General features: G+C 44.8%; 1 long non-coding RNA gene across 1 annotated transcript in view; it reads right to left on the reverse strand.

Annotated features, from left to right (window-relative positions):
- Positions 1-1087: 1087 nt before the first annotated feature.
- The window catches only part of LOC310851314, a 408514-nt gene continuing 383689 nt past the window's right edge, over positions 1088-25912 (reverse strand). The window contains exon 2 of the long non-coding RNA XR_014567704.1: positions 1088-2108. This is a non-coding gene — a long non-coding RNA (uncharacterized lncRNA). The remainder of the gene's footprint in view (positions 2109-25912) is intronic.

Raw genomic sequence — 25912 nt, forward strand, 5'->3', positions numbered from 1 at the left:
AGCAGACTGGTGCAGAAAACAAATGGGAGCATGGTTCATCATTGCGAGCCCTATCAGGGAGAATGAACACACAGAGCGGGAGTGGGCATCACAGGAAAATCTCACTAACAAAGTCCATATGCATACAACTAGTAAACATGTAGGCTCTGAAAGGAGTTAGATGAGCATATGGAGGCTGGAGGCATGGCAGTTGCGTGTGTAGGTCCCCAGGCCACCCCTCAAATAACTTCACACATAATACGTAATTTAGTTTTGGTTTTTGGGCACTATTTTGGCCACAACTTTATTAAAATACAAAATCAGTGAGTGGTTGTTTAGACATTGGTTATGACTATCTGTCCCCCCGCCTGGGACAGAACTGACATCCCGAGGTCCGATCGGTAGCCAGTAGAAGAGAAAGTCAAACTGGGGGTCATTTGAGCTAAGCGTCGGACCCACGCCGCTCACCCCAGCAGCTCCCCGAAAGCTTGCCGGCCCAGATCCTATGACAAGGATTCCCATGACAGGGATTGGGCGGCCCTGGTCCCATGACAGGGATTGGACGAAATCATGGCAAGCCCCAGGATTCCTTTAACGGAATTCCCTTCAGCGCAATGGGAGGGGCAAGCCCAGCCTGACCCCTCCACCACCAGCATATTATAACCAATGCCTAACCGCAACCTTACAAGTTGTGACGAATTGCTGAGTAGTAGGCAAAAACCAAATGGCACAGCCAATCACCAAATGGCAAAATTCCTACTAGGCCCCTACGCCAAGGCAGACGACCCCATGACAGGCAAAGCAAGGTCAACCGGAAAAGAGGGCGGGCGGGCGGGTGATCCGATGCACTCTGCAAAGAGAAAGAGAAACCAGAGTGCACCAATATTTAAAGACCATGGTCCCACCCACCTAATTTGCAACATACAATTTGCCCCAGCAACCCGGTTATCCAATCACAATGCCAGGCAACAACTGTTAACCTGCCTGGCAACAAGAGGTCTGGCCCGGTGGCCCACACCGCAACACGTGCTCTCATTTATTGGAGAACACGCCTTGCGTGTGTAGGTCCCCAGGCCACCCCTCAAATAACTTCACACATAATACGTAATTTAGTTTTGGTTTTTGGGCACTATTTTGGCCACAACTTTATTAAAATACAAAATCAGTGAGTGGTTGTTTAGACATTGGTTATGACTATCTGTCCCCCCGCCTGGGACAGAACTGACATCCCGAGGTCCGATCGGTAGCCAGTAGAAGAGAAAGTCAAACTGGGGGTCATTTGAGCTAAGCGTCGGACCCACGCCGCTCACCCCAGCAGCTCCCCGAAAGCTTGCCGGCCCAGATCCTATGACAAGGATTCCCATGACAGGGATTGGGCGGCCCTGGTCCCATGACAGGGATTGGACGAAATCATGGCAAGCCCCAGGATTCCTTTAACGGAATTCCCTTCAGCGCAATGGGAGGGGCAAGCCCAGCCTGACCCCTCCACCACCAGCATATTATAACCAATGCCTAACCGCCACACGAGCTCTAACGCTCGCCGCCAACCACTCACAAACCCAACCATGAACCCAATTTAGTAGCCACCGCATCCAGCCAAACATCATTCCCCAAATCGGAGAGGTGCACTCCATCTGCCCGGTAAAGGGCCTCAGCCTTAAAATTAATGTCTGGGTGCGAAATACCAAACCACCCAGCTCCAATACCTTCACACAAACAGCAGAGTTAATGCGCTTCCTGGCCCTTTCAGCGGCCTCCGGGCGGGAAACACCGCGCCAGGTTTGCCTCTGCAACAGGTGAGACCAAATTATTCTCACTGAAGGTAATAAGGCTGCCAATGCCTCCAAATCTCTTTTGGATTGAGGTGTGCAAAGCAAGGCAATCAATAGTTGCCACATCATTTTTCCCCCAGCTGCACCACTATGGCCATAGGGTGGGGAGGTCCGAGAGCAGCCGGCGACCAATCAGCGGCATAAACTCTCCCCATGACATTCCACGTCTGGAAAACCATGACACTTGCATGTGCTGTGGGAGGCCGGGACACGCTCCCTTTGCAGACTGCCTCGCTCTGCTGCCAGCCCAATGAACGATGCTGTGTCCCACTATCCAGACGCGGACCAGCGTGGGATCTGCAAGGGTTGAAACAAACAAGCATAAGTACCAAACTCAGCATTTTGTTTCGCACTTAACCCTTGAAAGCATACAATTTCCATCTCCCCAAATCCTTGATCCTGGCGGCTGAGAAGCCCCAATGGGCCGCCATAGTCGCTGCACCTATGCGAAAGGAATGAGGGGCGAAACCAGAGGCTGAGATCCCACAAGCAGAGATGGCCATATGCATGACTTTTGTGAACTGGTGTCGCGCCAAAGAGTGACTATTTTCATGCATGAGTAGGGGGCCGTCCCCAGGAGGCTCAAGGCCAAGTACTTCCTTACATCCTTGACTGGGCATGGGCCCACCTCCCCAGTCGCTGGGAGGCGGACAACTTCCCCCCGACCCAGCTGGTCAGTTTTGGAGTTGCGCACTACAAGTCTCAACTCCAAAAGGGGAACGCATATCCCGAAGGAGCAACCCACGAGAACCAGCAACTTCTAGGATCAAGCCAGCCCCCAGGGGAATGAAAAGCCAAATGTTTCTGGTATCCAATAACAGGGCAAGGGCCCACCTACCTGTGACTGGAAGCCTGATGATGGCAACCCAGCCCACTAGGTCTGACTTAGAGCTCCAGACACTTATGACAAGCTCCAAAGCAGATGAGAAAAAATCCAGAGGCAATAAGCCTCCAAACTCTCAGCCCAATTTCCCCAACCCTCAGTACACCAAAATTACAATGGAATACTGAAAGAAGTCTCGTCTAGATCTAGGACCAGGAGAGAAGTCTTAACTTGCTGCAGATACTGCATAGGTCAAGATAGACCGGCCTCCTGCCTGCAGTCCTGTGAAGGCTGGAGCCTTTTACAACCGTCCGAGACCCTGAGCACGACACACTTTTAGAAGGGTCTCTGAAAAATTAAAGCTTTACTCTGGCAGATATTGCAGCAGACTGAATTCTGATGGTTTTAACAGTGCATACAATCTGCAGCAGGTAGTCCAATTACTGCAGGTCCTGCTCAGAGGATGGAGGCAAGTTCCTCTGAATGGCCGAGGACTCCCAGCTAAACGCTAAGAAATCAGTCCAGGCCTGAAAGCAGAAGGGGAAATGTAAGCTACTACTCCTCTTAATTATCAATTGTTGCCAAAACGCCACAGGAGCTCCAGAAAATCCGGCTATAGCTGGGCGTCCAGAGGCCAGGATCTGAAGCTCTCCAACTGAAAACAGGATAGAGTGACAGCGAAAACATTAGAAGATCCCGTAATAAAACGAGCAGATACGCAATATTAAACCTTAAGCAGTGCAGCTGGAAAGAACTTAAAAGGGGGACAGAGACTCTGCCAAAGCATGAGGACCATTTTGCCAGGACCCTCACACTGCCTGGTTATCAGACCAAGACAGACCCGACGGTCCCTGTACTCCTCAGTCCAGATGTGCGCTGACACTACAATGGGGAAAACTCAAGAAAAGTTAGGTCACATGTGATTGCCTTGCCCTACCAGGCTCAAGGCCACTGTACAGGATGATGAAGGGACCCTGGGCCATGAGACCCCACCTGGCCAAGGAGGAATGGAAGGGGCAGCCTGGAACAACCACCCTGCATGCCATTTTTTTTTTTTTAAACTGACCTAGCAATGATAGAATCTGACAAAGCAACATTTGCTATCAGAGGAAGTATTACAAGAATAACGTCCTTCATGGCAAACAGCTTTTCCACAGGCAAGCAGAGGTATGAGCAACGGTATCCAGCTAGCCCCCAAATACGTTAAAAGGGGCAGTAGGAGCCACTGTCCTATCCACTGGGAACACCCAGCTCCTCAGGGAATAAAAGGGGCGTACAGTAAGCCTTAGCAGAGGCTGGTGACACATGAACCAGCCAGTAAAATAATCCACATAACGATACCCCCAGTTAAACGAGTATTGACTCACAATGTTCAATCCAGAAAGACGCTAAAGGACTCAAGTGCTGCACAGCCTATAGCGCAACCCATTGGCATCGCCTTATAAATGTAAGGACCATCCAATTAAGCCCAACTACTTATAATCTTGAGGGTGAACCGGCAGCAACCTGACAGCTAATTCAATATCACATAATGCCAACAAGGCCCTCTTCCAATATGTTGGTAAGCTCAACTGCCTGATCCAAAGATGCAAATTTTGCAGAACAATTCCAGAGAGTCATTCACTGAGGTGCCTTTGGGATGCGATGAATTATATGGGGGATTGTATGGGGCTTTCCTAGGGACGATCCCCAAAGGGATAAATGAAAATAGGAATATCAGGAGAATCAAGGGGATACCACCATACGACCAATGAAAGCTGCTTCCTAACCTTCTAACTTGCTAACACAGGTAGCTCTCTGACTGGCTTAGAGTTGCTGTATTCTGAGCCACTGGCTGAAGAGCCAGCGGAATCCCAAACCATGGGAAAACCCTTCCCACAAGCGCAAAACCACTGACCTATCTAGATGACCATTTGGCCAGGCTTTCAAGGAAGATTTTTTTGTTTTGTTTTGTTTTTGTTTTTGTTTTTGAAATATGGGCGAGAGGTATTGAGTTATTGCTTGCTAGCCCCTAGCCCCCACATTGGGCAAAATGCCCTGCCTAGTGTTGCCACCATGATGTGTAAATTTACAGGGCCAACGCCGGCCAGAAACCCTAAAAAGTCCCAACAAAGCTGCTGCCGGGCCAGCTTCCTGCATACCAGCTTAAGGTACTATTGCTCAGGGGATTTCCATTTGAAATGTGGAACTGCACAAGTGGTCCACATGTCCCCGTCCCTGCGATCCTAGCAAGCTGAGGGGATGATGGCAGCCCTGCATCTAACATTCCCATAGTGAATAGCAACTTAAAGAATAGTGGGGTGGAAGGGACCCTGAGGATCATCTAGTCCACTCACCCACAATATAAATAATAATAATAATAATAATAATAATAATAATAATAATAATAATAATAATCTATTTGTACCCCATCCATCTGGCTGGGCTTCCCCAGCCACTCTGGGCAGCTTCCAACAAAAGATTAAAATACAGTAATGCAGCAAACATTAAAGGCTTCCCTAAACAGGGCTGCCTTAGATGTCTTCTAAAAAGTCTGGTAGTAGACATCTGGTGGGAGGGTGTACCACAGGGCAGGTGCCACTTCCGAGAAGGCCCTCCACCTGGTTCCCTGTAACTTGGCTTCTCACAGAGAGGGAACCACCAGAAAGGCCCTTGGCGCTGGACCTCAGTGTCCAGGTAGAGTGATGAGAGAGCGTGCAGCTGTCCCATACAGGGACCAATCCTGCAACCTAGGCATTACCGGCACCATACGCTGACCAGCTGAGCTATCCAGGATGATCCCTAAAGACCTGGAACAGCCTGACCCTGACCCCTGGAGAGGTCCAAGGTGATGTCTGAATCATCATCAGAGCCCAGTGATGATTTACCTGCAAGGAGGTGTAAGCATCACCCCTGCTCCGCTTTTTTCCTGCCTCTGAAGACGCTTCCTTCTGGAAGAAGGCACCTGGGGCATCAACAAGTCATCCTCTGCAGGAGAGGCAAGCTCTGGAGGCATCTGCAAAGGCCCTGTCATAGTCTGCAAAAAGAAAAAACCTAAACAATGTGAGGAACAGGTGAAACCAATACTTTGTGCACACATGGGGATGCTATTCAGGCCAGAAACGCTGCCAGAGGCCATCAAATTCTAGAGCCAAGCCCTAAGATCACCTGCTAGGCCAGACATAAATGTTTCCAATGAGATAACAAACTCGAGGCAGCCCACCGCCTGTCCAGGTACCCCTGCTTGCCCTTTAGAGGGAAGCACCTCCTCAAGAAACCCAAAGTTCTTTTTGGGAGCAATATAACAAGTGGGCCGAACTATCCAGCAACAGAATAGTCCAAAAGGCGCAGCTTGTTTTGTTTTGTGATAACAATGGCTAAGTGGGGGATATGAATCCTGTCTCCCAGGTCCTAGTCCTGCGCTCTAGCCACTAAGCCACAATGGTTCGTCTCTAAAATGGCAATTGCCACTATCAGGGCAAAACAAACTTGAAGAAAATAAACTTGTTCTGAAACAGCATAGTTAAAGAGCATACACAGAGTGCTCACTGGAGGCACAGAGAGCCTCTGGCTCCACTCTGTCTGTCTAAGATATACATTAGCAACAAGTGAGCCTGCAAACAAACAGATAAATTCTTATAGAGAAAGTGAGTCACATGTCACAGAGACTTAACAATTACTCTACTGCTAACTGTAGCAGGCTTAGGCCTGAATGATATGTGCAGGCCGAGCAGGCCGTGAAGGCCTCCATGCTTCTGCTCTCTGCCTTTTTTCTCTCATTGCAATATTAAAGGAACTCAATATAGTGCTCCCACCCAAGGCTAAATTAAAACTCAGCCAACAGCTCTACATGCACCCAAAATAAAGCCAACCTTTGGGGATACTATAAACGAAGTGATTCTAGCTAAGCTGGGAACAACCCTGACTAGCCCCACAATTAAACAGGCAAAAATGGGGAAAAACCTCTTTGCAAAAGAAAGCCCCTAATGGGGGCTCTCTCCCTATTGGGAAAGGCAAGCCCAGGAGGATTACGCACAGGCAGCGCTCACAGATACAGGGAGAATCTTCCCACAGGGCAGGGAAAGGGGTGGGGTGAGAAATCAAACAGGAAAAAAGGGAAATTAAATTAATTAAGGGACTAGAGAGGATTAAATAGAAGGGGGAAAATAAAGAAATGTAACCAGACAATGAGAAGATTGCTCCTGATCCGATGCACTCTGCAAAGAGAAAGAGAAACCAGAGTGCACCAATATTTAAAGACCATGGTCCCACCCACCTAATTTGCAACATACAATTTGCCCCAGCAACCCGGTTATCCAATCACAATGCCAGGCAACAACTGTTAACCTGCCTGGCAACAAGAGGTCTGGCCCGGTGGCCCACACCGCAACACGTGCTCTCATTTATTGGAGAACACGCCTTAAGAACACACCTCCATTCGCTCTAAGTTATCTTCACATGACAATGGCCTTTTGCTGTGGGTGGACTGGTACATCATCATCATCATCATTATTATTTATATACCGCCCTATACCCGGAGGTCTCAGGGCAGTTCACAGAAAAGATCACAACATATATAATCAGAATAAAAACAACAGCTCAGTAACATCCTCCCCAGAAAAGAACCACATTTTAAAAGGGTATAGGATGTCACAGATCAACCAAAGGCCTGGTTTAAAAGGAATATTTTTGCCTGCGGCCTAAAGGTGTGTAATGAATTCACCAGGTGAATTTCCCTTGGGAGAGCATTCCACAGATGGGGAGGCACTGCAGAGAAGGCCCGTTCTCGTGTTACCACCCTCTGAACCTGTTGAGGAGGAGGCACACGAAGGAGGGCCTCAAAAGATGATCTCAGGGTCCAGGTAGGTTCAGATGGAGACAGTCCTTGAGGTATTGCGGTCCTAATCTGTACATAACAAGATACATAAGAAGTCTGCTCCCAATAATTACTCCCCATATTCTGTTCATTTATTATTCTAAGAATTTGCCCTTCCTACCATTCCAGCCTTTCTAAATCTTGGTTTTTCTGGGGGAAATTCAAAAAATTACCCCTGAAGTTCTGAGCAGTTGGATGCTTCAGGTTTTCAGTCTTTTCAGCTCATTTGCATATTTTCTTCCCCTCTCATTTATGTACGAGAAGGGGCAAAGTACATTTCTGAGATAGTGACTTGCATGTTGTATTTATAAAAGAGTGATAATAATGGGTTGGCTCCAGAGTGTCCCTTCCATGAATGGAATCTCTGGAATGGCCTGAGATCCACTGGAGGAGTCAGGGTGCCTATGTTACCAGTTTCTGGCAGACACAAAATAGAAGAAGGCATGCCATTTTCTTTTGCTACCCAAACTGTCAAGGACTATCCATAAATATCACAAAACGGTGAAGAGAAGAGCTATTGATTTCCTTTCATCACTACCGAGTGTTGCAGGAAGCATGAAAAGTGAAAGAATAGTAGATATTGCCAGCACAACAATTAATAGATTAGCTGAAGCATTTACTCCATGCACAATCCGATCCCATTAGTAGGTGTCATTAAATTCAATAGTGCTTCTGCCCACAAACTTAGAGTGGAAGACTTAGTCATAGAATCATAGTTGGAAATGACTTTGGAGGTTACCTAGTGTAACCCCCTGCTCAACTCAAGATGCAACTACAATAGCTACCCAACCTCTTTTCAGGAACTTCCAGCAAAGTTATATCCCAACCTCTCTTTAGATACCTCCAGTAATGCAGAGCCCATCACCTCTCAAGGCAGTTTTTTTGACTGTCAAATAGCTCTTACAACCAGGGCATTTCTCCTAGTGTTTAGTCAAAATCTGCTTCCTTGCAATTCCTGCCCACTGATTCTAGTCATGTGATAAGGTTAGAAGACATTGCATTAGAGCAAGTGTTACTCCACACTTTCCCCCTGTAGTTTCCTTATCATAAAAAGTCCAGTCTTTCTGGGTTTGTTGTTGCAGGTTTGTTGTGTGGCAAGGTCCCATATCCTCCCAGGAAGTGGAATAAAGACACATGAGACAGTATTTTAGGTTAATGTGCGAAAAAGGCCACAACTTTATTGGTTACAGAATGTGAGTGGTACAGTGGTACCACAGGTTACATACGCTTCAGGTTACATACGCTTCATGTTACAGACTTTGCTAACCCAGAAATATTACCTTGGGTTAAAAACTATGCTTCAGGATGAGAACAGAAATCATACAGCGGCGGCGCAGCGGCAGCAGGAGGCCCCATTAGCAAAAGAGGCGCTTCAGGTTAAGAACAGTTTCAGGTTAAGAACAGACCTCCAGAAGGAATTAAGTTCTTAACCCGAGGTACCACTGTATTGGCTTAGGCATTGGAAACCACACAACTATATCTGACTCCTGCCCATCTGCAGGAAGTCTTGGAAGGGTTAACCACCAGTAGGGGGAGCCCTGCTGATGCACATCAACTAGGAACTCCCCCAGGGTCACCTCTAGGGGTCGTGCCATGTCCCTAGCCCCCCGTCTAACTGAGCAGAGAGAGAAAAGGGGCAAGTCCTCAGCCGCGGGCAGTTGAAATGGCCAGCACCACGCACCTGGACTGTCCAGATTGGACGGCCTAGGGATGATGTGGCCAAGAACCCTTCCAATTGATGATAATTGTGCAACCAGAACTTGCTGGTTTGTGATTAAATTTCACCTGAAGATTCTGGAAGCTAAAAGAGAAAGAGAAGTAGTTGGAGGTGGGTAGATTTTCATGTTTGTGCACATTACTAGGCTGTATTGCAAAATTCGGAGGGGTGCGAGTTTCAAATGATGGTTGTACTTCAGTTTGTGAATTGTTTCAAGAAAGTGCAAATTAGGTCACTGAATCTAATTTCTCCTTGCCACCTACCTGACCAGCATAGAATCCTCATACTGCTGCTATGATATCCACCTATGACGTCTGAAAGTGGCTTAGTGCATATTCTAAACCACTGCTAAAAACAAAATAATGAACAAAACCATTGCTGGTAATGCAGCTGTATATTCCCAGTGTGTTTATCAATTAGATTGCATTGTTGGCAGCCCATTTCCAATCAGCCTGGATTTTGGCAAGGCTGTATTAATAATCAGCACAAAGCAATGAAGGGAGAGGAATGACAGAAGTGACTGACATTTTTATGATTGGGAGGAGGGGTTGGAAGATGGTGAGCTGTGGAAACAGGTAGGTGGGCAATCTGCAGCGATTTTATAATTCCCAAGATGAAAGTCATAGCTTTTTGTTTCCTTAGCAACTGTGAAATCCCCATTTTTGTAAATTAAATGCCATGCATAGTGAGAACTTGCATTCCCCCATCTAACATCATTCCCTGAGGGGCATATACATCATTTACAACCTGATGCTATGTATGTTTATTCAAAACTAAGTTTAAGACTCTTTCCATAGCAAGTGTTGCATTAAATTGAAGCCTGAGAGGGCAGGAAGGTGGGTTAACTTTAGCTCACAACCATTTTATCTTCTAGACCATATTATCTGTGGCACTGGGAACCATTCTTTTTGTTCAAAAGAGAAAAGTGTGAAGGAATGGAAGTTGGAAAAGCCTTTCATATTTGTATTTAAAGTAAGCACAAACAACTGAATAAAGGATGCAATCCTCCACCCACATAATTCAGAGAAATTGCCACTGGAGTAAGAACCTATAAAGAACCCAACTTCATCCCTTCTACAACTGCATACAAAATAGAACTGAACAGTCCGTTTCCATGGATTCTTCAAACCCACTGTGCATATATGTTTTGCAGGTAACATACCATACTGTCGTTGGCTTCCTTTGGCAAGGAAGAAGCATCCATGGAAAAAGCAGAGACAGTTGCACTCAGCTCTAATTAATCACTCTATGAATAAGTTACATGTAACCTTCATATCACTGAGTAGTTAATGCTTTATAGGTGATAAAATTGAAAGCAGATGGATGCCTGGAGGTGTGCCAATTTTCCTTTCACCTTCATGTTCCAAAAATAAATAAATAAACCAAATCCATCAGAGCAACTCCTTATAGCAAACCCCACTTAACTGTTTAAATATACTAGTAGGGGCCAAGTTGTGTCTCTCCAGAAGAGGAGGTTAAGGGGTGATATGATAGCCATGTTCAAATATATAAAAGGATGTCACATAGAGGAGGGAGAAAGGTTGTTTTCTGCTGCTCCAGAGAAGCGGACACGGAGCAATGGTTCCAAACTACAAGAAAGAAGATTCCACCTAAACATTAGGAAGAACCTCCTGACAGTAAGAGCTGTTCGACAGTGGAATTTGCTGCCAAGGAGTGTGGTGGAGTCTCCTTCTTTGGAGGTCTTTAAGCAGAGGCTTGACAAATGTCAGGAGTGCTCTGATGGTGTTTCCTGCTTGGCAGGGGGTTGGACTCGATGGCCCTTGTGGTCTCTTCCAACTCTATGATTCTATGATTCTATGTGATTGGACTTCAGCTCCTACTTATACCCTGTCAGCATGGCCAATGATGAGGGATGATGGAAACTGGAGTCCAGTGACAGCTGGGGAATCACAGGTTTCCCATCACTGTGATATATTCTTGGTAAAATGTGTATGGGCCTTTGTGAAATGCACCCAAGACCTAAACTATCATCTAGGTGTAGCGCTCTCTCTCTCTCGCTCTCTCTCTCTCTCTCTCTCTCTCACACACACACACACACACACACACGCACGCACCATGACACTTTGGAAGAGTTAACTACTGCAATAGTCTGCAAACTTCTCCAAGAGTGTCTGTCAAGTTGGCTGTGTTTCTGGCTTTTACTATCAGACACCTGTGCTTCCAAGGAGAGCTTATGCATATGTAAAATGCACACCAAATGTAGCTAATCATAGAATAAAATCTCTGCACTGTTTCTGGACAAAATATTGAAATTAATGTGTGATGCTACGAGAGCTGTGGATGCACACCCTTTGAATCCTGATCTACTGTAGCAGATCTCTTGTATGGAGCTCAGCGAAAAGAAAGGAAAATGAGAGCCCTTACTGATTTGAACTTAAGTTTCAAGCTGAATTCATCTCATGTTTGCCCTATGATTTCAAGGCTTGCTATTTTGAACTCTCTTGGGAAAGTGCCTTCTTCAAAGCAAGTAAAGATCATGAAAAGTGCTATGAAGCCTGCATGAATCAGCTGCAGAATAATACCTTCACTACCATATATGCACTGAATGAATGAAAATTTCAGCAATATCCTTATACCTTTCCATCTTTGGGCACTGGTTTTAAGTGAACAATTAAGTTTGGCAAATTAAAGAACTTTTTAAATTGGTTCTTAATATTTCTAATAGCACTAATTTCTAATTTTCACTGTCTGCATTTTAATATTTGTAGGTTTGTTGTACATCACTCTGAGCTGCTTTGGAAGCAGGGCAATTTAGAAATATTTTAAATAAATAAAAGAAGGGGTCCACTGCAGATGTAATTCTCTGATCCCAAGCCTTTGTCAAGAGCATAAGAGCAGGCTGTGGGATTATGTGCTCTCTCCTCTCTCTCTCTTTCTTGCAAATTTCCCTGAAGATGTTGACTATGGGTTAGAGCCTACAGATGTAGTTTGGACAGTGTTCAAGCCATCTCCAAAGACAGTCCCATGTATGGAGCATCTCACTAGTGCAATCTGGAAATTATGTGCCTCACCAGTGCAAGTGTATTACCGTTGGTTTTTGTGTATATTTATTTTAGATCTTCTTGTGATTTATTTGAAAATTGTTTGGTTCCGTTCTGTATTTTTAATGCTTTACTTATTGTTTATGGCTACTTTTGATATGTTGTAGTTACATATTTGTTTCATGTTGTAAGTCACCTTGAGCAAGCTTTGAACTGTGGAAAGGTGGCACACAAATAACATTATGTATGTATTTATGCAAATGGTTCCGGACCATTTCATGACTTACTTCCAAGGCCCTACTGATGAAAGCAATTAGGCTGGAAGGCACAAGAGTGATTTTTCCATGGTGACCCCATATTTGTTGGTCCAGTTGGGATCTGAGAAGTTCTATCTCTGCACTCCTTTAAGCTTGCATTAAAAACACATGTACTGTCAGGGACGCAGCGGGAGCGCAGGGAGGGGAGGAGATGGAGAGCGAGGGGGAGCAATCCGAGGGGAGCGTAGGAGAAGAGGACAGTAGCCCGAGAGATTCCATGAGCCTCTCCAGCGAATTGGAAGATTCACAGAAGGGGGCGCCGATGGCCAGGGCAAGGGGGCCCCCAAGGAAGGGGGACACCCCAGAAGCAAGGGGCCAGCGGGGACTCCCAGAGCAGCAGTTGGAAATCAGGACCAGCTTCCCCTCCAGAGCGTAGTGGGGGGGAAGAGTCCCAGGTATCAGGGCCAGCGTATTCACCACCAGCGAGAGAAGATGAGTCAGGGTTGACCACGCCTCCATCGGAGAGCGAGGGAACGGTCGAGAGGAAGGTTACCGGCTACGCGCGCGCGCCAAGTTCAAATGTACAGGCGAGCGGCACAGCAGGTAGCCCGGATAGGGAACCAGGTCCTAAAGCCCGCCAGAAGGAGGGGCAAGAATCAGAGGGGTCAGCGTCAGAAGAGTCCAGAAAGGATGAAACCCCAGCGGGCAGGAGGGCCCAGAGGAGGAAGGAGCTAAGGAAGAGGTGGAGCAAGGCTAGGGTCTTAAACTGGTGTCAGGGGGGAGGAGACTCAGATGGAACTTCGCCGGTCTAGACTTTAAGACGTAGAGCAGCACGCTCCGGCTTTGAAATGGAAACTGAACTTCAATAAAGACTTTTGTAAATAACTACAGCCGGGCGTTGGTCCTTTGTGAGCTGGGACCTAGGGGCGGCTCTGACATGTACCTTATGCCTTTCCATAATTTAGAGGATTTTCATTGGGCTGCTGTTGCTATTGAGCAATTCTCTCTTTGTGATTTTTTAGGGTTTTACTGGGCTGGGCTGTAATCCTACAGTGCAGTCCTATTCAGAAATAAGTGCTACTGAATTAAACAGGGCTTACTCCCAGATAAGTGGGTTTAGGATTCCAGCCTTAGTATTCATCACTGCATACTGTTGTTTGCCTATTGTATTGTATTGTGGGTGTGGGTGTTTGGTTTTAATTATGTTTCACATATTGTTGTGAGCCACCTTGTAAAGAATATTTCCCGTAAAATAAAAATATGTATAGGGTCAGGACCTGGCTTGAAACAATGTCCACTATGAAGTACAGGGACAATACTGATGATATCATATAAACTACCAAGCCGCCGCCATCTTGCTCATTGCTTTTATAGGAATACTTCACGGAAGAGGTACACATCCCATCACTGCATCTCAGTACCAGTAAATCTGTCTGCTGAGATTCTGTATGTCATAAAAAGGGCTTATGTAGTCTGGCACTCTGTTATCACAATATGTCTAAGATTGGCAAGCACTTAGCAAAGGTGAAATGCTTATATTGTATCTTCCACCAAATAACCAGAGCTGGTGACAGAGAAGAAGAAGCAAGAAACCTGATGTAGAATAAGTATATAAGTATAAGCATAAGAAGTATAAGCAAATAATAAAATTTGCTTATCTTAAGTCTGGGCCCATAGACTTCTGATGAGAATCTGTAGCTGATTTTTGGGGGGTGGGATGGGGCTGGGTGGGGAATGGAGATACACCATCCCTGTACAGTGGTACCTCAGGTTAAGAACTTAATTCATTCTGGAGGTCCATTCTTAACCTGAAACTGTTCTTAACCTGAAGCACTACTTTAGCTAATGGGGTCTCCCGCTGCTGCCGTGCGGCCACCACGTGATTTCTGTTCTCATCCTGAAGCAAAGTTCTTAACCCAAGGTACTATTTCTGGGTTAGCGGAGAGCCAGTGTGGTGTAGTGGTTAAGAGCGGTAGTCTCGTAATCCTGGGGAACCAGGTTCGCGTCTCCGCTCCTCCACATGCAGCTGCTGGGTGACCTTGGGCCAGTCACACTTCCTTGAAGTGTCTCAGCCCCACTCACCTCACAGAGTGTTTGTTGTGGGGGAGGAAGGGAAAGGAGAATGTTAGCCGCTTTGAGACTCCTTAAAGGGAGTGAAAGGCGGGATATCAAATCCAAACTCTTCCTCTTCTGTAACCTGAAGCGTCCATAACCTGAAGCATCTGTAACCTGAGGTAGCACTGTACTTAACTTCTTTTGTGCTCACTGCCAGATCCACTTCAAGGGCAGCGATGGATGTCTTCCCTGTGGCCAATGAGTAGCTGCTACCATTTTTATTTCTCAAAGAGATGCCAAGATCATCAGGCTTAGCCATGGAAACAAACTGTGGGGATCCATCCAAAGAAGAGGTGATTATGAGAAGCTTCCTGAATTCTTCCCCAACTTGGATTAAAATCTGCAGTGTACTTGGGCTTTAGCCAAAGAACAAAAAGTCACTTGCATACAGTCAGCCTGCATGTGGACAGCTGAGGAGGCCATGCTTGCTAGCTTCTACCCCTGTCCACATTAAAGTGTAATATCTGGAAGAAGAGAAGCATATGCACATAACATGATAAAGAACAGAGGATCAGGAACCCTGGAGAGGGGTCCTGCCTGAGTGGAGTGTCTACTTGCATACAGGGTTATTAATGTAGGTTCGGATGCCCCTTCAAACATCACACTGAGCACATGGATACTGGGAGCAAGATGTGCAATGTGCACCATGAGGCCAGCAAACATAGTTCCATCCCTTCTCTGTGCATATACTAAATGTGTAGACGCAAGCATGAATGCAAGGCTCAAATCTCGGCTCCCACATTTTCCTGACCCCAAATTGTTCTTGGCTCAGCTTCACTGCTACTGCAAACATGATATCTTTCTTTGCTGAAGGAAGCATGAAGTGACTCGAACTGTCTAGGAATGATTCATGTGCTTCATCCTATCTGCTGCCCTTGAAGCAACCACGATTCAAGTAAGTTTAATTGACCCTGTTGACAGGAAGGAGTGGTAAGGTGCAATGACTCATTCAGAACAACTCAGCGAGTCAGAGGTAGAATCAGGAAAAGAACTCTGACATCCATTAGCATAAGAGTATTAGGTAATAACGTTTAAAATCAATTCTGTTTGGCACAACAGACTGCTTCCTGGTCGTGATGATTATTTTTTAACAATCTCACAACAAAATAAAAGGAATTGGATTGGCATGGTTGAAATTGCCATACATGGTTCTATGAGGATTACATGTGGTTTGATTTTCTAGAGACATATTACAATATCAATATATGTATTGTGCACTAAGGTTACCATTCTAAGTACTCTGCCTTAGAAGTGAGTTCTGTTTAAATCACCTGTGCTTTCTTTTAAATGAATGTATTTAGGATTAGATTTTTTTAAAAGGCATCCAGAGTTGTGAAATTTACGACTGCACTGTATCCAGTTTGCAGGTCTATGAAGTGAATTGAGTCTGTAAAGGGACCCACAGACTGAATTCACTGCAGTGATGTGATCAGTAACATGAAGCATTGTAGCTAATGCACCCAGCGTGGTGCAATGGTTATTTTTCTGAATGATGATTTCAAGAAGTGCTTTAAATCAGGAAATTGCTGGGGAGGAGAGAGTTAAACATCTTCTCCAAGAATGCCACTTCTCCCATTTTCAATTAGTTGCCTTGGCATCTAATTTATATATATAAAAAAAACCTGCATAATGTGCGAAATACTAATGCTACACATTCTATTTCAAGTCTAGTTTGACCTTAAAACTAGCCAATGACCAGGCTCTATCTTACTCCTGATTATACTGAAAAAGGAAAACATAATATACTCGGTTTCCAAAAGGCCATTCTAAAATAGCTGCAATAACGTATCTTTGGACTGTAGAACACCCACAGATAAACATTTTGACTGAGCATTCCAGGAAGAGAAATGATTGGTATCAGTTCATTTTCAAAGCATTTACAGACATTTAGCTGTTAAGGTTGTTTGGCAATGTGCAAAAGTGCTATCCTTCAGTGGTGTTAGTGGTAGACTGGAAATAAAGCAGAAGCCTTAGGCAAACTTCCCTTCTTCCCACTGCCAAAGTGGAGTTTTCTTGTTTGCTACCAGTGGCAATCCAGAAATTCACCGTGGAGAATGTTTGGCTCAGTTATTTTGGACATGGAAAGGGGTGGCGTGAAAGGAAGATGAACCTCCTGGCAAAATTGGCAGTAAGAAAAGCAAAATTTTTCAAACTAAAATTATCTTCCCGTGTCTGGAAATGCTCCCAGCTGCCATTTCCCCACTTGCCATAGCTATGTGAAAATACTGCACCACTCCAATTGGTGCTTGTTCTTGAAAGCTGCCAGCCAGTGGATGACATGAGAAGGTTTGGTGGCTTAAATTAGCTAAATGCCCCCAGTTTTACCAACCACAAATTGGGGCAGAAGAAAGGGGAACTTTGTGGCTCAGTGGCAGCAAGCCAAGGCAACTGGAGGTTCCTTGTCCACTTGTGGAGTGACCAATTTACCATCAAAACTAGCCTACCCTGATCTTTTGCATGATGTGTAGATATCAGCAGGTGAACTTCCGGGGTGTCTTAACGGTAATTTAGCATGTATTATGAATGCTTGGAGGTTTAAACTATTAACTGGCAATATAAATCCTGTTATTTATTTATTTTACTATTCAGATCTATTCATTTCATGTAAAATACTTTTATACCATCCTTTCCATATCAGATTTCAGGGAACCTCGTTATCATACTCATGTGCTGTCAGAGCTGCCCTAGGTCCCAGCTCACAAAGGACCAACGCCAGTTCTTGTTATATACAAAAGTATTTATTGAAGTTCAGTTTCGATTTCAAAGCCGCGGCGCGCAGCTCTACGTCTTGAACTCTAGACCGCTGAAGCTCCATCTGAATCTCCTCCCCCCAGGCACCAGTTTAAGACTCTAGCCCTGCTCCACCTCTTCCTCTGCTCTTTCCTCCTCTGGGTCCGCCTGTCCGCTGGGGTCTTGCCCTTTCTGGACTCTTCTGACGCTGAGTCCCCTGAGTCTTCCCCCTGCCTCCGGTGGGCTTTAGGACCTGGTTCCCAATCCGGGTTTCCTGCTGTGCCGCGCGCCTCTACATTTGAACTTGGCGCCCGCGCCCAGCCGGCAACCTTCCTCCTGACCGTTACACTGCTCCTGTCACTGCTTCCCCCTTCGGGGGGGCTAGCTGGGCCTGACCTCTCCTCCGTTCCCTCACTCTCCAACAGAAGCGTGGTCAGCCCTGACTCATCTTCTCTCCCTGCTGGAGGAGACGCTGGCCCTGACTCTTCCCCCCCACTACGCTCTGGTGGAGGAGCTGGCCCTGATCTCTCACTGCTGCTTTGGGAGTCCCCGCTGGCCCCTTGTTTCTGGTGCATCCCCCCTGGGCCCCCCCTTGCCCTGGCCATCGGCGCCCCCTACTGGGAATCTTCTGATTCGCTGGAGAAGCTCATGGAATCTCTCGGGCCACTGTCATACTCCCCTACGCTGCCCTCCGATTCTTCCCCTTCGCTCTCCATTTCCTCTCTCCCCTGTGCCTCTGCTCCTGAGCCCCTGACATGTGCGTTTCAGAATGTGGCTACATGGATTCCTGTCGTATGAACTGTCACATGCATGATTTTGACAACAGAACGTAAGGACTGATGGTTGCCTCCTTTCTTTTAAAAACAGCTTACAGCCACTTGGAGCAGCTAGTAACTTCAACGGAGCTGAAGTGAAAGGTGTTTTAAAATAAGGTTACAAGATTTTTTCCCAAGGAATCCGGGGACACTTTTCAACTTCAATGGATTTTATCAGGGGACTGATTTGTAAATCTGGGGACTGTCCCCAGGAAACGGGGACATCTGGTAACCTTATTTTAAAATGCTTTCATGAAACCACCATGTGAAATAACATTGGGAGGAATTTAACTTAACATTAAGAAGATCGGTCCATCAGTGCAATAATTTCTGCTTGATTTCTTCTTTCCTCCTCTGTGTGCTGTTCTGAGCGTTCTCCTGACCTCTCAGAGCCTGGGGGGGAGGGCATGAAGCATGCAGGGGAGGAGAGCAGGGAAAACCCTGTTTCACAAGAGGAAATCTTTGTACAGACAGGCTTCTGCTAGTGGGACCCATTAGTTGAATCTGGCCCATGGTGCCCCATCCTAGGGAATTGTAACAAATATGAACTGCCCTGTGGGAGGGCAGAAAGCAAGTCTTAGACCACCTCGTAATTGCATTATTTCTGTAGCACCATAATTTTTGCAGCGACAATGACCTGTGACTGCACATTCACTAAAACATTGTAGGACAAAAATAGGTTGATGCTTACATCCCTATCCATTTCACACTCAGACAACCTCTTCTCTGCAGGCATCTACTGTATAATAGGACACTATGAAACTTGGTATCCACAAGGCTACTTCATTAAGTGTAAAGGTGAAACAATATTCCCCTACAACTGATTAGATACCAGGGCATGAGTGGCTAACCTATGGCCCTCCAGATGGCACTGGATTCCAGCTTTCATCAGCAAGAGGGACAGTGGCTAATGGCAGGTTAGCCACCCCTTTGCTAGAGGATTTGGTGTAATTGAGTTCTGTTCAGCTTGGTGGTCACAAGTTTTGCACTCCTGTGCCACAGTTTATGCCACCAGATGCAGTTATGTATATTTCTCAGAACAAGCCTTTGCAGTACACAGGTCTGCATTATGATACTTTCCCTTTTTTGACACATCATCCATTGAGTCATCCAACATTGTTATCAAATGACAGTCATATGCATAAACCTATGCAAATAATTACATGACATTAATTATTCTACAATATGTGAACCAATGGAGCAGGATTAAGTCCTTTCTTCTGTCGGAATGGGAGTGACATCTGTGGAGGCAGTTCTCAGGAGAATGAAGTGTAACAGAGTGGGGTGTTTCACTGCTTGCATAACATGCTCTTTTTTAGAATCAAAGTCTTCTTTTAAGTTCTCATCACACTGTAGTCATTATGTAAATGCTAGTTAATAATCATATGCATGACTTAACCTTCATTTAAAAAGCATTCAGCATATCAACAGTCTGATTCCTATAGCGTCTTCTATACTGTATATCTTCATCATTGTTAGCCAAGCACTACCAGATTATCTAGCACTCCGTCAGAGTATGTATTATGTACTCCCCACTTTTTCAAATGGTGAGTGGTTCAAGTACTGCTAGTTCGAGTTTGCTTGGGATGACAGAGCACAAGAGACATGAGGTGTCTTTGCCATAATTACTTTCTTTATAGATCTACTAAGGTAAAGGTAAAGGTACCCCTGCCCGTACGGGCCAGTCTTGACAGACTCTGGGGTTGTGCGCCCATCTCACTTAAGAGGCCAGGGGCCAGCGCTGTCCGGAGACACTTCCGGGTCACGTGGCCAGCGTGACATCGCTGCTCTGGCGAGCCAGAGCCGCACACGGAAACGCCGTTTACCTTCCCGCTGGTAAGCGGTCCCTATTTATCTACTTGCACCCGCAGGTGCTTTCGAACTGCTAGGTTGGCAGGCGCTGGGACCGAACAGCGGGAGCGCACCCCGCCGCAGAGATTCGAACCGCCGACCTTTCGATCGGCAAGTCCTAGGCGCTGAGGCTTTAACCCACAGCGCCACCTGCGTCCTTATCTACTAGCATAGCATAAATGAAGGCAAACAAACAATTCTAAAGGACAATGGTCATGCCGAAGTGGGATAAACTGCACTCTGAGATGCTTCCCTTTTAATCAACCCACAGTTTTGACCAATTTCGCAACTGTAAAGTTGCTGTTTCTGCGAATGACTCATCTCAGACTAGGGATGAGTCTAAGGACAAAATCTGTGTCAGGCCAGTTCAGCACAGGACAGAACCCTTGGGTCCCAGTCACAGAGACACCCCTCCCCTTGCAGAGGATATAGCAACGCATAAAGGAGCAAACTCAACAAGACAGCTATTTGGGTTAAAATGGTCACAGCCTAGATTCCAGATATAGCTGGACTTTGGCTCAGGCAATGGGTGTATATTTGTTCTAGCCTCCTGCCAGAGGGCTGAATTTTTTTCAGGTTCATACCAAGGATTATGGCCTCCCCAATTTGCTGATCTACCAAGGTGTCCATCCTAAGGCCTCCACTAGAAATTTTATGACCCATCTGCCCCACACTTGGGCATAGATAAAAGGCTGTTGTGGCTTATGATCAAATTACATGAAGGGACGGCCGCTAGGGTGAGGTTAACACCTCAGGGCGATCTCACCAACTCTGTACCAATAAATAAGGGGGTGCATCCTTGCCCCCTATCTCTTTAACCTCTATATTAGTGACATGAGAACTCCCCTAGCTGAGGCCCAAACCACAATTCATGCACCCAGGCTTGCAGACTATCGCTGCCCCTTATTATTGTACGCTGACGATGCGGTGATCCTCTCATATTCAAGAATTGGTTTGAGGAGGGCCTTTAAGATTTTCGCGTTATATTGCCAAACAAATTTACTTACTATTAACCATTCCAAATCTAAAGTCCTAATCTTTTCCAGGAGTCGTAAATTGTATAGGTGGGAACTCGAGGGGAAGCCAATTGAACAAGTCTACAAATTTCAATATCTAGGAATTTACTTCCAGCATAATATGGGATGGAAAGCACATATCACATACTTACAAAATAAGGGTAAAGCCCTTATCTATGCTCTATTACGCTTCTTCTTTACAGAGGGGGCTATGCATGTTCCATCCGCCTTAAAAGTTTATAGTGCAAAAGTGGTTGCAACTATGGCCTATGCGGTCCCTTTATGGGGCGCTTTTGTAAACCTCATGCCTCTGGTGACATTGCAAAATCTTTTTCTCAGACGCCTTTTGAAACTACCCTCCTGTGTAAGCAACTCTGCTATTCGCTTAGAACTTAAGACCCCCTCCTTAGAGATCCTGATCTGGAGACATGCCTTTAATTATTGGCTGTCCCTTTGGCATAAATTGCCTAATTACCATCTTATTCAGTGGCTTTGGAGAGATGAATTTACCAGCCCATGGGCAACAAAAATCCATTCCAAACTGTTGTCCTATGGAATCTCTCCTTCCGATATACTAAATTTAGATCTAATTACAGCTAAAAAGGTCATCAAACAAAGATTGGAGGAGTTTGATTTGCAACAAAATCTTACTTCAGGTGGAGGTACATGTTCCCTGATAAATCAGGGCATTACATCTATGTCACAGATACCTCAATATCTGTCTACCTTATAGGTTGCATTGCATAGATTCGCATTTGTTAGAGCCAGATTTAATGTGTCCCCCTCAAATGTGCTGAGCAATAGATTTTCTAACGGTAAAACCTCTGTTTTATGCGCATGTGACAACAAATCAATAGAATCCCTTTATCATATATTGTTTAATTGTCCTTTATATATTGTTCCCCGATCAAGGATTCTGAGTTCAATCATTTTGGAAACTGTTGCTAAACCACCTGAATTACATCTAGCCTATCTACTACAGGACATTGACTCTTATAGAACATTACAAGTTGCCAGATTCCTGAATTCAGTTCTTTCATATAAAAGACTTCATGGAATGCTGCATGACTATTAAAAATTTAGTAAACTCTATGCACCATCTTATATTCAAGGCCACAATACGGTACATCTACAGATTGTATGTAATATGAAGGAGATTATGCGTTGAAATATTTTAGTTGATATTTTAGAATGTAAAATGTTATTTTATCTATTGATTGGTTTTACCTTGTGGGCTTATAGCCGAATAAAGTATATCTATCTATCTATGCCCCACACTTGGCTCCTGGATAGAGATTTCCACCTAGACCCCTCTAATGGGGTACCCTGCTTTTGGATCAGAATGATTCACCAATTCAATCAAGGTCATGATGACTAGGATTCCACCCTGCCTTACCCGTCAGCTGGATGGTTTTCAGTGGTTGGCCATGCCTGAGTGTCCTGGCTGCTGGGTATGGTGGCAGGGCCATGAGGGGCTACAACCACCACCCAACCATAATAGGGTAAGTGTCCATTTCATCCCATTTTCCAAGAAAATCTGTAGAAATCATTTCAAATACCCACAGAATTAGTAAATGTGAAAACTGATGTGGAGACAAACATGTACAAGGTGGTCTGAGTTATAGTGTTTATGAGGTGGTCCAAGAGCTACCTATATGCTTCCTTTCTTTGGCTTTAAGAAGTAATGGGTTAGCTGATGTACAGGACTCCTGATGCCACACATGTGGAAACCAATGTAGCAAACAGGGGGGGGGGGAGTTGGGTAGGGGATTTTGAAAGCTAGATCTTCCCTCAATGCATGGCATGACTTCTGGGGCATCCTTGTAGTCAGAATTAAAGGAAGGAGAGGCTACCACAGTTCAAACATTGGGAGCTAGATGGAGGGCAGATCTCCAGGTATCCTGCCTTCATTTTCCTCTCTTCCATTCAAGATGGTTCTTGAATAGCCGTGTGATGGCAAGTGGGGCAACAGTTAGTGTCACACAGACTAATTCTCCACTTTTATGACATGTACTGTATTTCTATTGAAATTAGATCTTTTAAAATTTGAATTCATGCATATAAATCAAGGCTCCATAAAACATGTAAATTTTATGTAAATCTGTGCCCTCTCATATCCTCTTTTGTGTTGATGTGTAAGTGGTTACCCCATTTACCTTTCTCCAGCATTCTGTGGCCACTAAGCATGATCAGGTCTCATTAAGCTGCCTCAGCCCCTCCTCCATTTTGTATTTCAGGATCCATTTTGGATGTACACATTTCCACTCGGAAATGTTGGCATCCATCTGTCTCGAGAGACAATTGAGTGCAGCTCTAGGGGTGATGTCAAACCTTTGTGTTAGCAGCACCACTATTAATGTATAGGATACCTTCTTATTCTCTCCCCATCCTTACTCTTCTCATCAGTATGACTTTTCCTTAATCTCCAACCCTAAATTAACCTCTCCACCTCCACTGCTTCTAGCCTTCTGATTAATGGGCTAATGGTATCGCGGTAGATTAAATTGCTCTCTAATTAATTTTTGTTCCTTTTATTATCTTTTTTAGGTGGGTACTAACCCAAAAGGATAAAATTTGCCTCATAACACTTAATTGTGTTTCATGATTAAGTCATTTTCAACAAGGTGCCAATGCCTTCATGTTGCTTAGCTTACTATTGTTAATTTAACAGACCCTGCTGCTTTACACAGCTTCTTCAGTGTTCTTTGAGTCCTAATGGTCATGAGCTAAAGTGTTTCAAAAGAAAGTCAGTCAGTCCTCATAAAAGTGAATAGTACTTGTTGGAACTAAGCATAGATTTAGAAATAACAGTTGGTTCACTACAACTTGGCTGTGCCCTGAAGGAAGATCAATTATGGGCCATGGGGATAAATAGATTAACTATTCTTCAGGAAAACATTTCCACATGAATTAAATATTTTAATACAAATGCGTTATTTCTTACAATGTGAGAAATCACAATTCTTTGAGCCAAACTGTCAAGATTTTTGCAATAAGAGAATTAGGGGACATTTCCCTTGCAGAACTCATTGCACTGGCTCCCACTAGCACTGCTTTTCAATTGAATCTGGCCCCTTATCAAAACCTATGTTCATGCATTGGCTATGCTCAGTCAAACCACTGTTTAGTGCTATGGGAACAAACCAGGCTGAGCCCTGGATGTACACATGCCCTCTCCTCTTTAAGTTTGGCTGGAAGGAGGAGATCAGAAAATATGCATTTCTATTTTCAAATAATTATGGTTATTTGTTTTGTCTAAACTGACAAACATATGGCTAATGATACCTTCAGTTTAAGCATATGTGATTAAATAGTTAAAAATTACCTTGTTCCCCTGACTAACACTAGCCATAGTTGGTCTGACTTTATACACAAGGATTAATAAGTTGAAGATGGAAGCCAAGAGAGAAGATGGGAGTATATGAGCCCTGTGACTCAGGCATCTAATTCTGAAACATAGGTTAGCATTGGAAAACGAGGACATTGGTTGGCGACTAGGCACTTGCCTTCTGCTTGTGGCCGAATTGTTCATCTGGAAGCCTAGGTTTCAAGTTCTTCCATTACTTTTTGTGTTGGAAGAACCACACAGATTTTATCTATCTGGCCTAGCCCACATGATATGTTTTTGATATTTGCATAATATAACAAATAGTCTGTGCTTGCAACTCAACCATTGCAAAGAGGGCACCAGACCTGGTGAATGCATGAACTAGGATAGAGAGGTGATTGAAGTATAGACCCCTGGCTGGTAATGCAGACTCTCTAGGTGTTCTGAGGCAAACAAATAAAAAATATTCTACCCACACCTCAGAGGGCAAGAAGCGTGCAACTCACTATACCCACCTCTGCTCCACTTAAAGCAGGAAAAGCATTATCAGCTGTTCACATAAGAGTCTGCAATTCACAGAAAAGAGCCAGTGCAAATGATCACTTTATTACATTTGATTATATTTTTACGTCTTAATGGAATTTGTACATTCTGTAATGTAATGTGTTAATATTTAAGTGTTTAAGATAATGGAGAGATCTTGGATAGTAGGCAGTAAAATGAAAATTGTGGCATACTGCCTGGATTTCCGTAAAACATTAGGTTGTAACACCCTAGGACTTGACAGAAGAAGAAATGAATAGTCTCCCCGGTAAGCCTCCTCAGGTGGCTATCTATATACATCCAGGTCACATGAACAGTTTAACACACATACAGATTAGAGAAAGTAGAGTTTTCTCCTGTTGCACCATCCAGAAACCCTTGAATTTACTTAGGACCAAACTGTGTGCAATGGCGGCTGTTCATGTCTCTACCTTGTTCATGTTTAGAGCACGGTTTGAGGGCTCTACTCTTCACAGAAAAAGAAAACAAAGGGGAGGTAAGTGAAAAACAAACATATCCCTTACTTCACTGCACTTGACAGCTTTAAGCAGCTTCCTGTGGGGAAACCCACAATGTGAAAGAGAAGGGAGGCAAGGAAACCAGCTAAACTAGTCCCTCTTAACTGCTGTCACCAAGTGGATATCTCCCCACACCATCACTGCCTCCCCTAAAACAGGCCTTTAACACATGAAACATCAGTTCACACAGGAAACTCTCATACTGACTAAAGCAGTAAGGCATTTAGGCAGAAAGTGAATAATAAGGACTCTACATGTTTAAACTTGTACAGTCATCAATGAGTAAAACAAAAAAGGAAAATGCATTCTGCCAAACCTGCATTGTTTCCCATACCAAGTTAGTATATATCAATTTGAATTCCTCAGTTCACTTAACAGTTCCCTTTGCCGCCTTCCCCAGGCTTTTTTCGTCCACACTGCTTCAAAAATGCTCACTTGTACAGGTACTTCTGCAGTATTTCAATTCTCTTATTGTTTTCCAGAGCTTTCTCTCTTTGCCCTGTTTCAGCTCTCCCTTTCCATGGAGGCGCA

The sequence above is a fragment of the Podarcis gaigeae genome, assembly GCF_964106915.1.
Source record: "Podarcis gaigeae genome assembly, chromosome: 1".
Lineage (NCBI taxonomy): Eukaryota > Metazoa > Chordata > Lepidosauria > Squamata > Lacertidae > Podarcis > Podarcis gaigeae.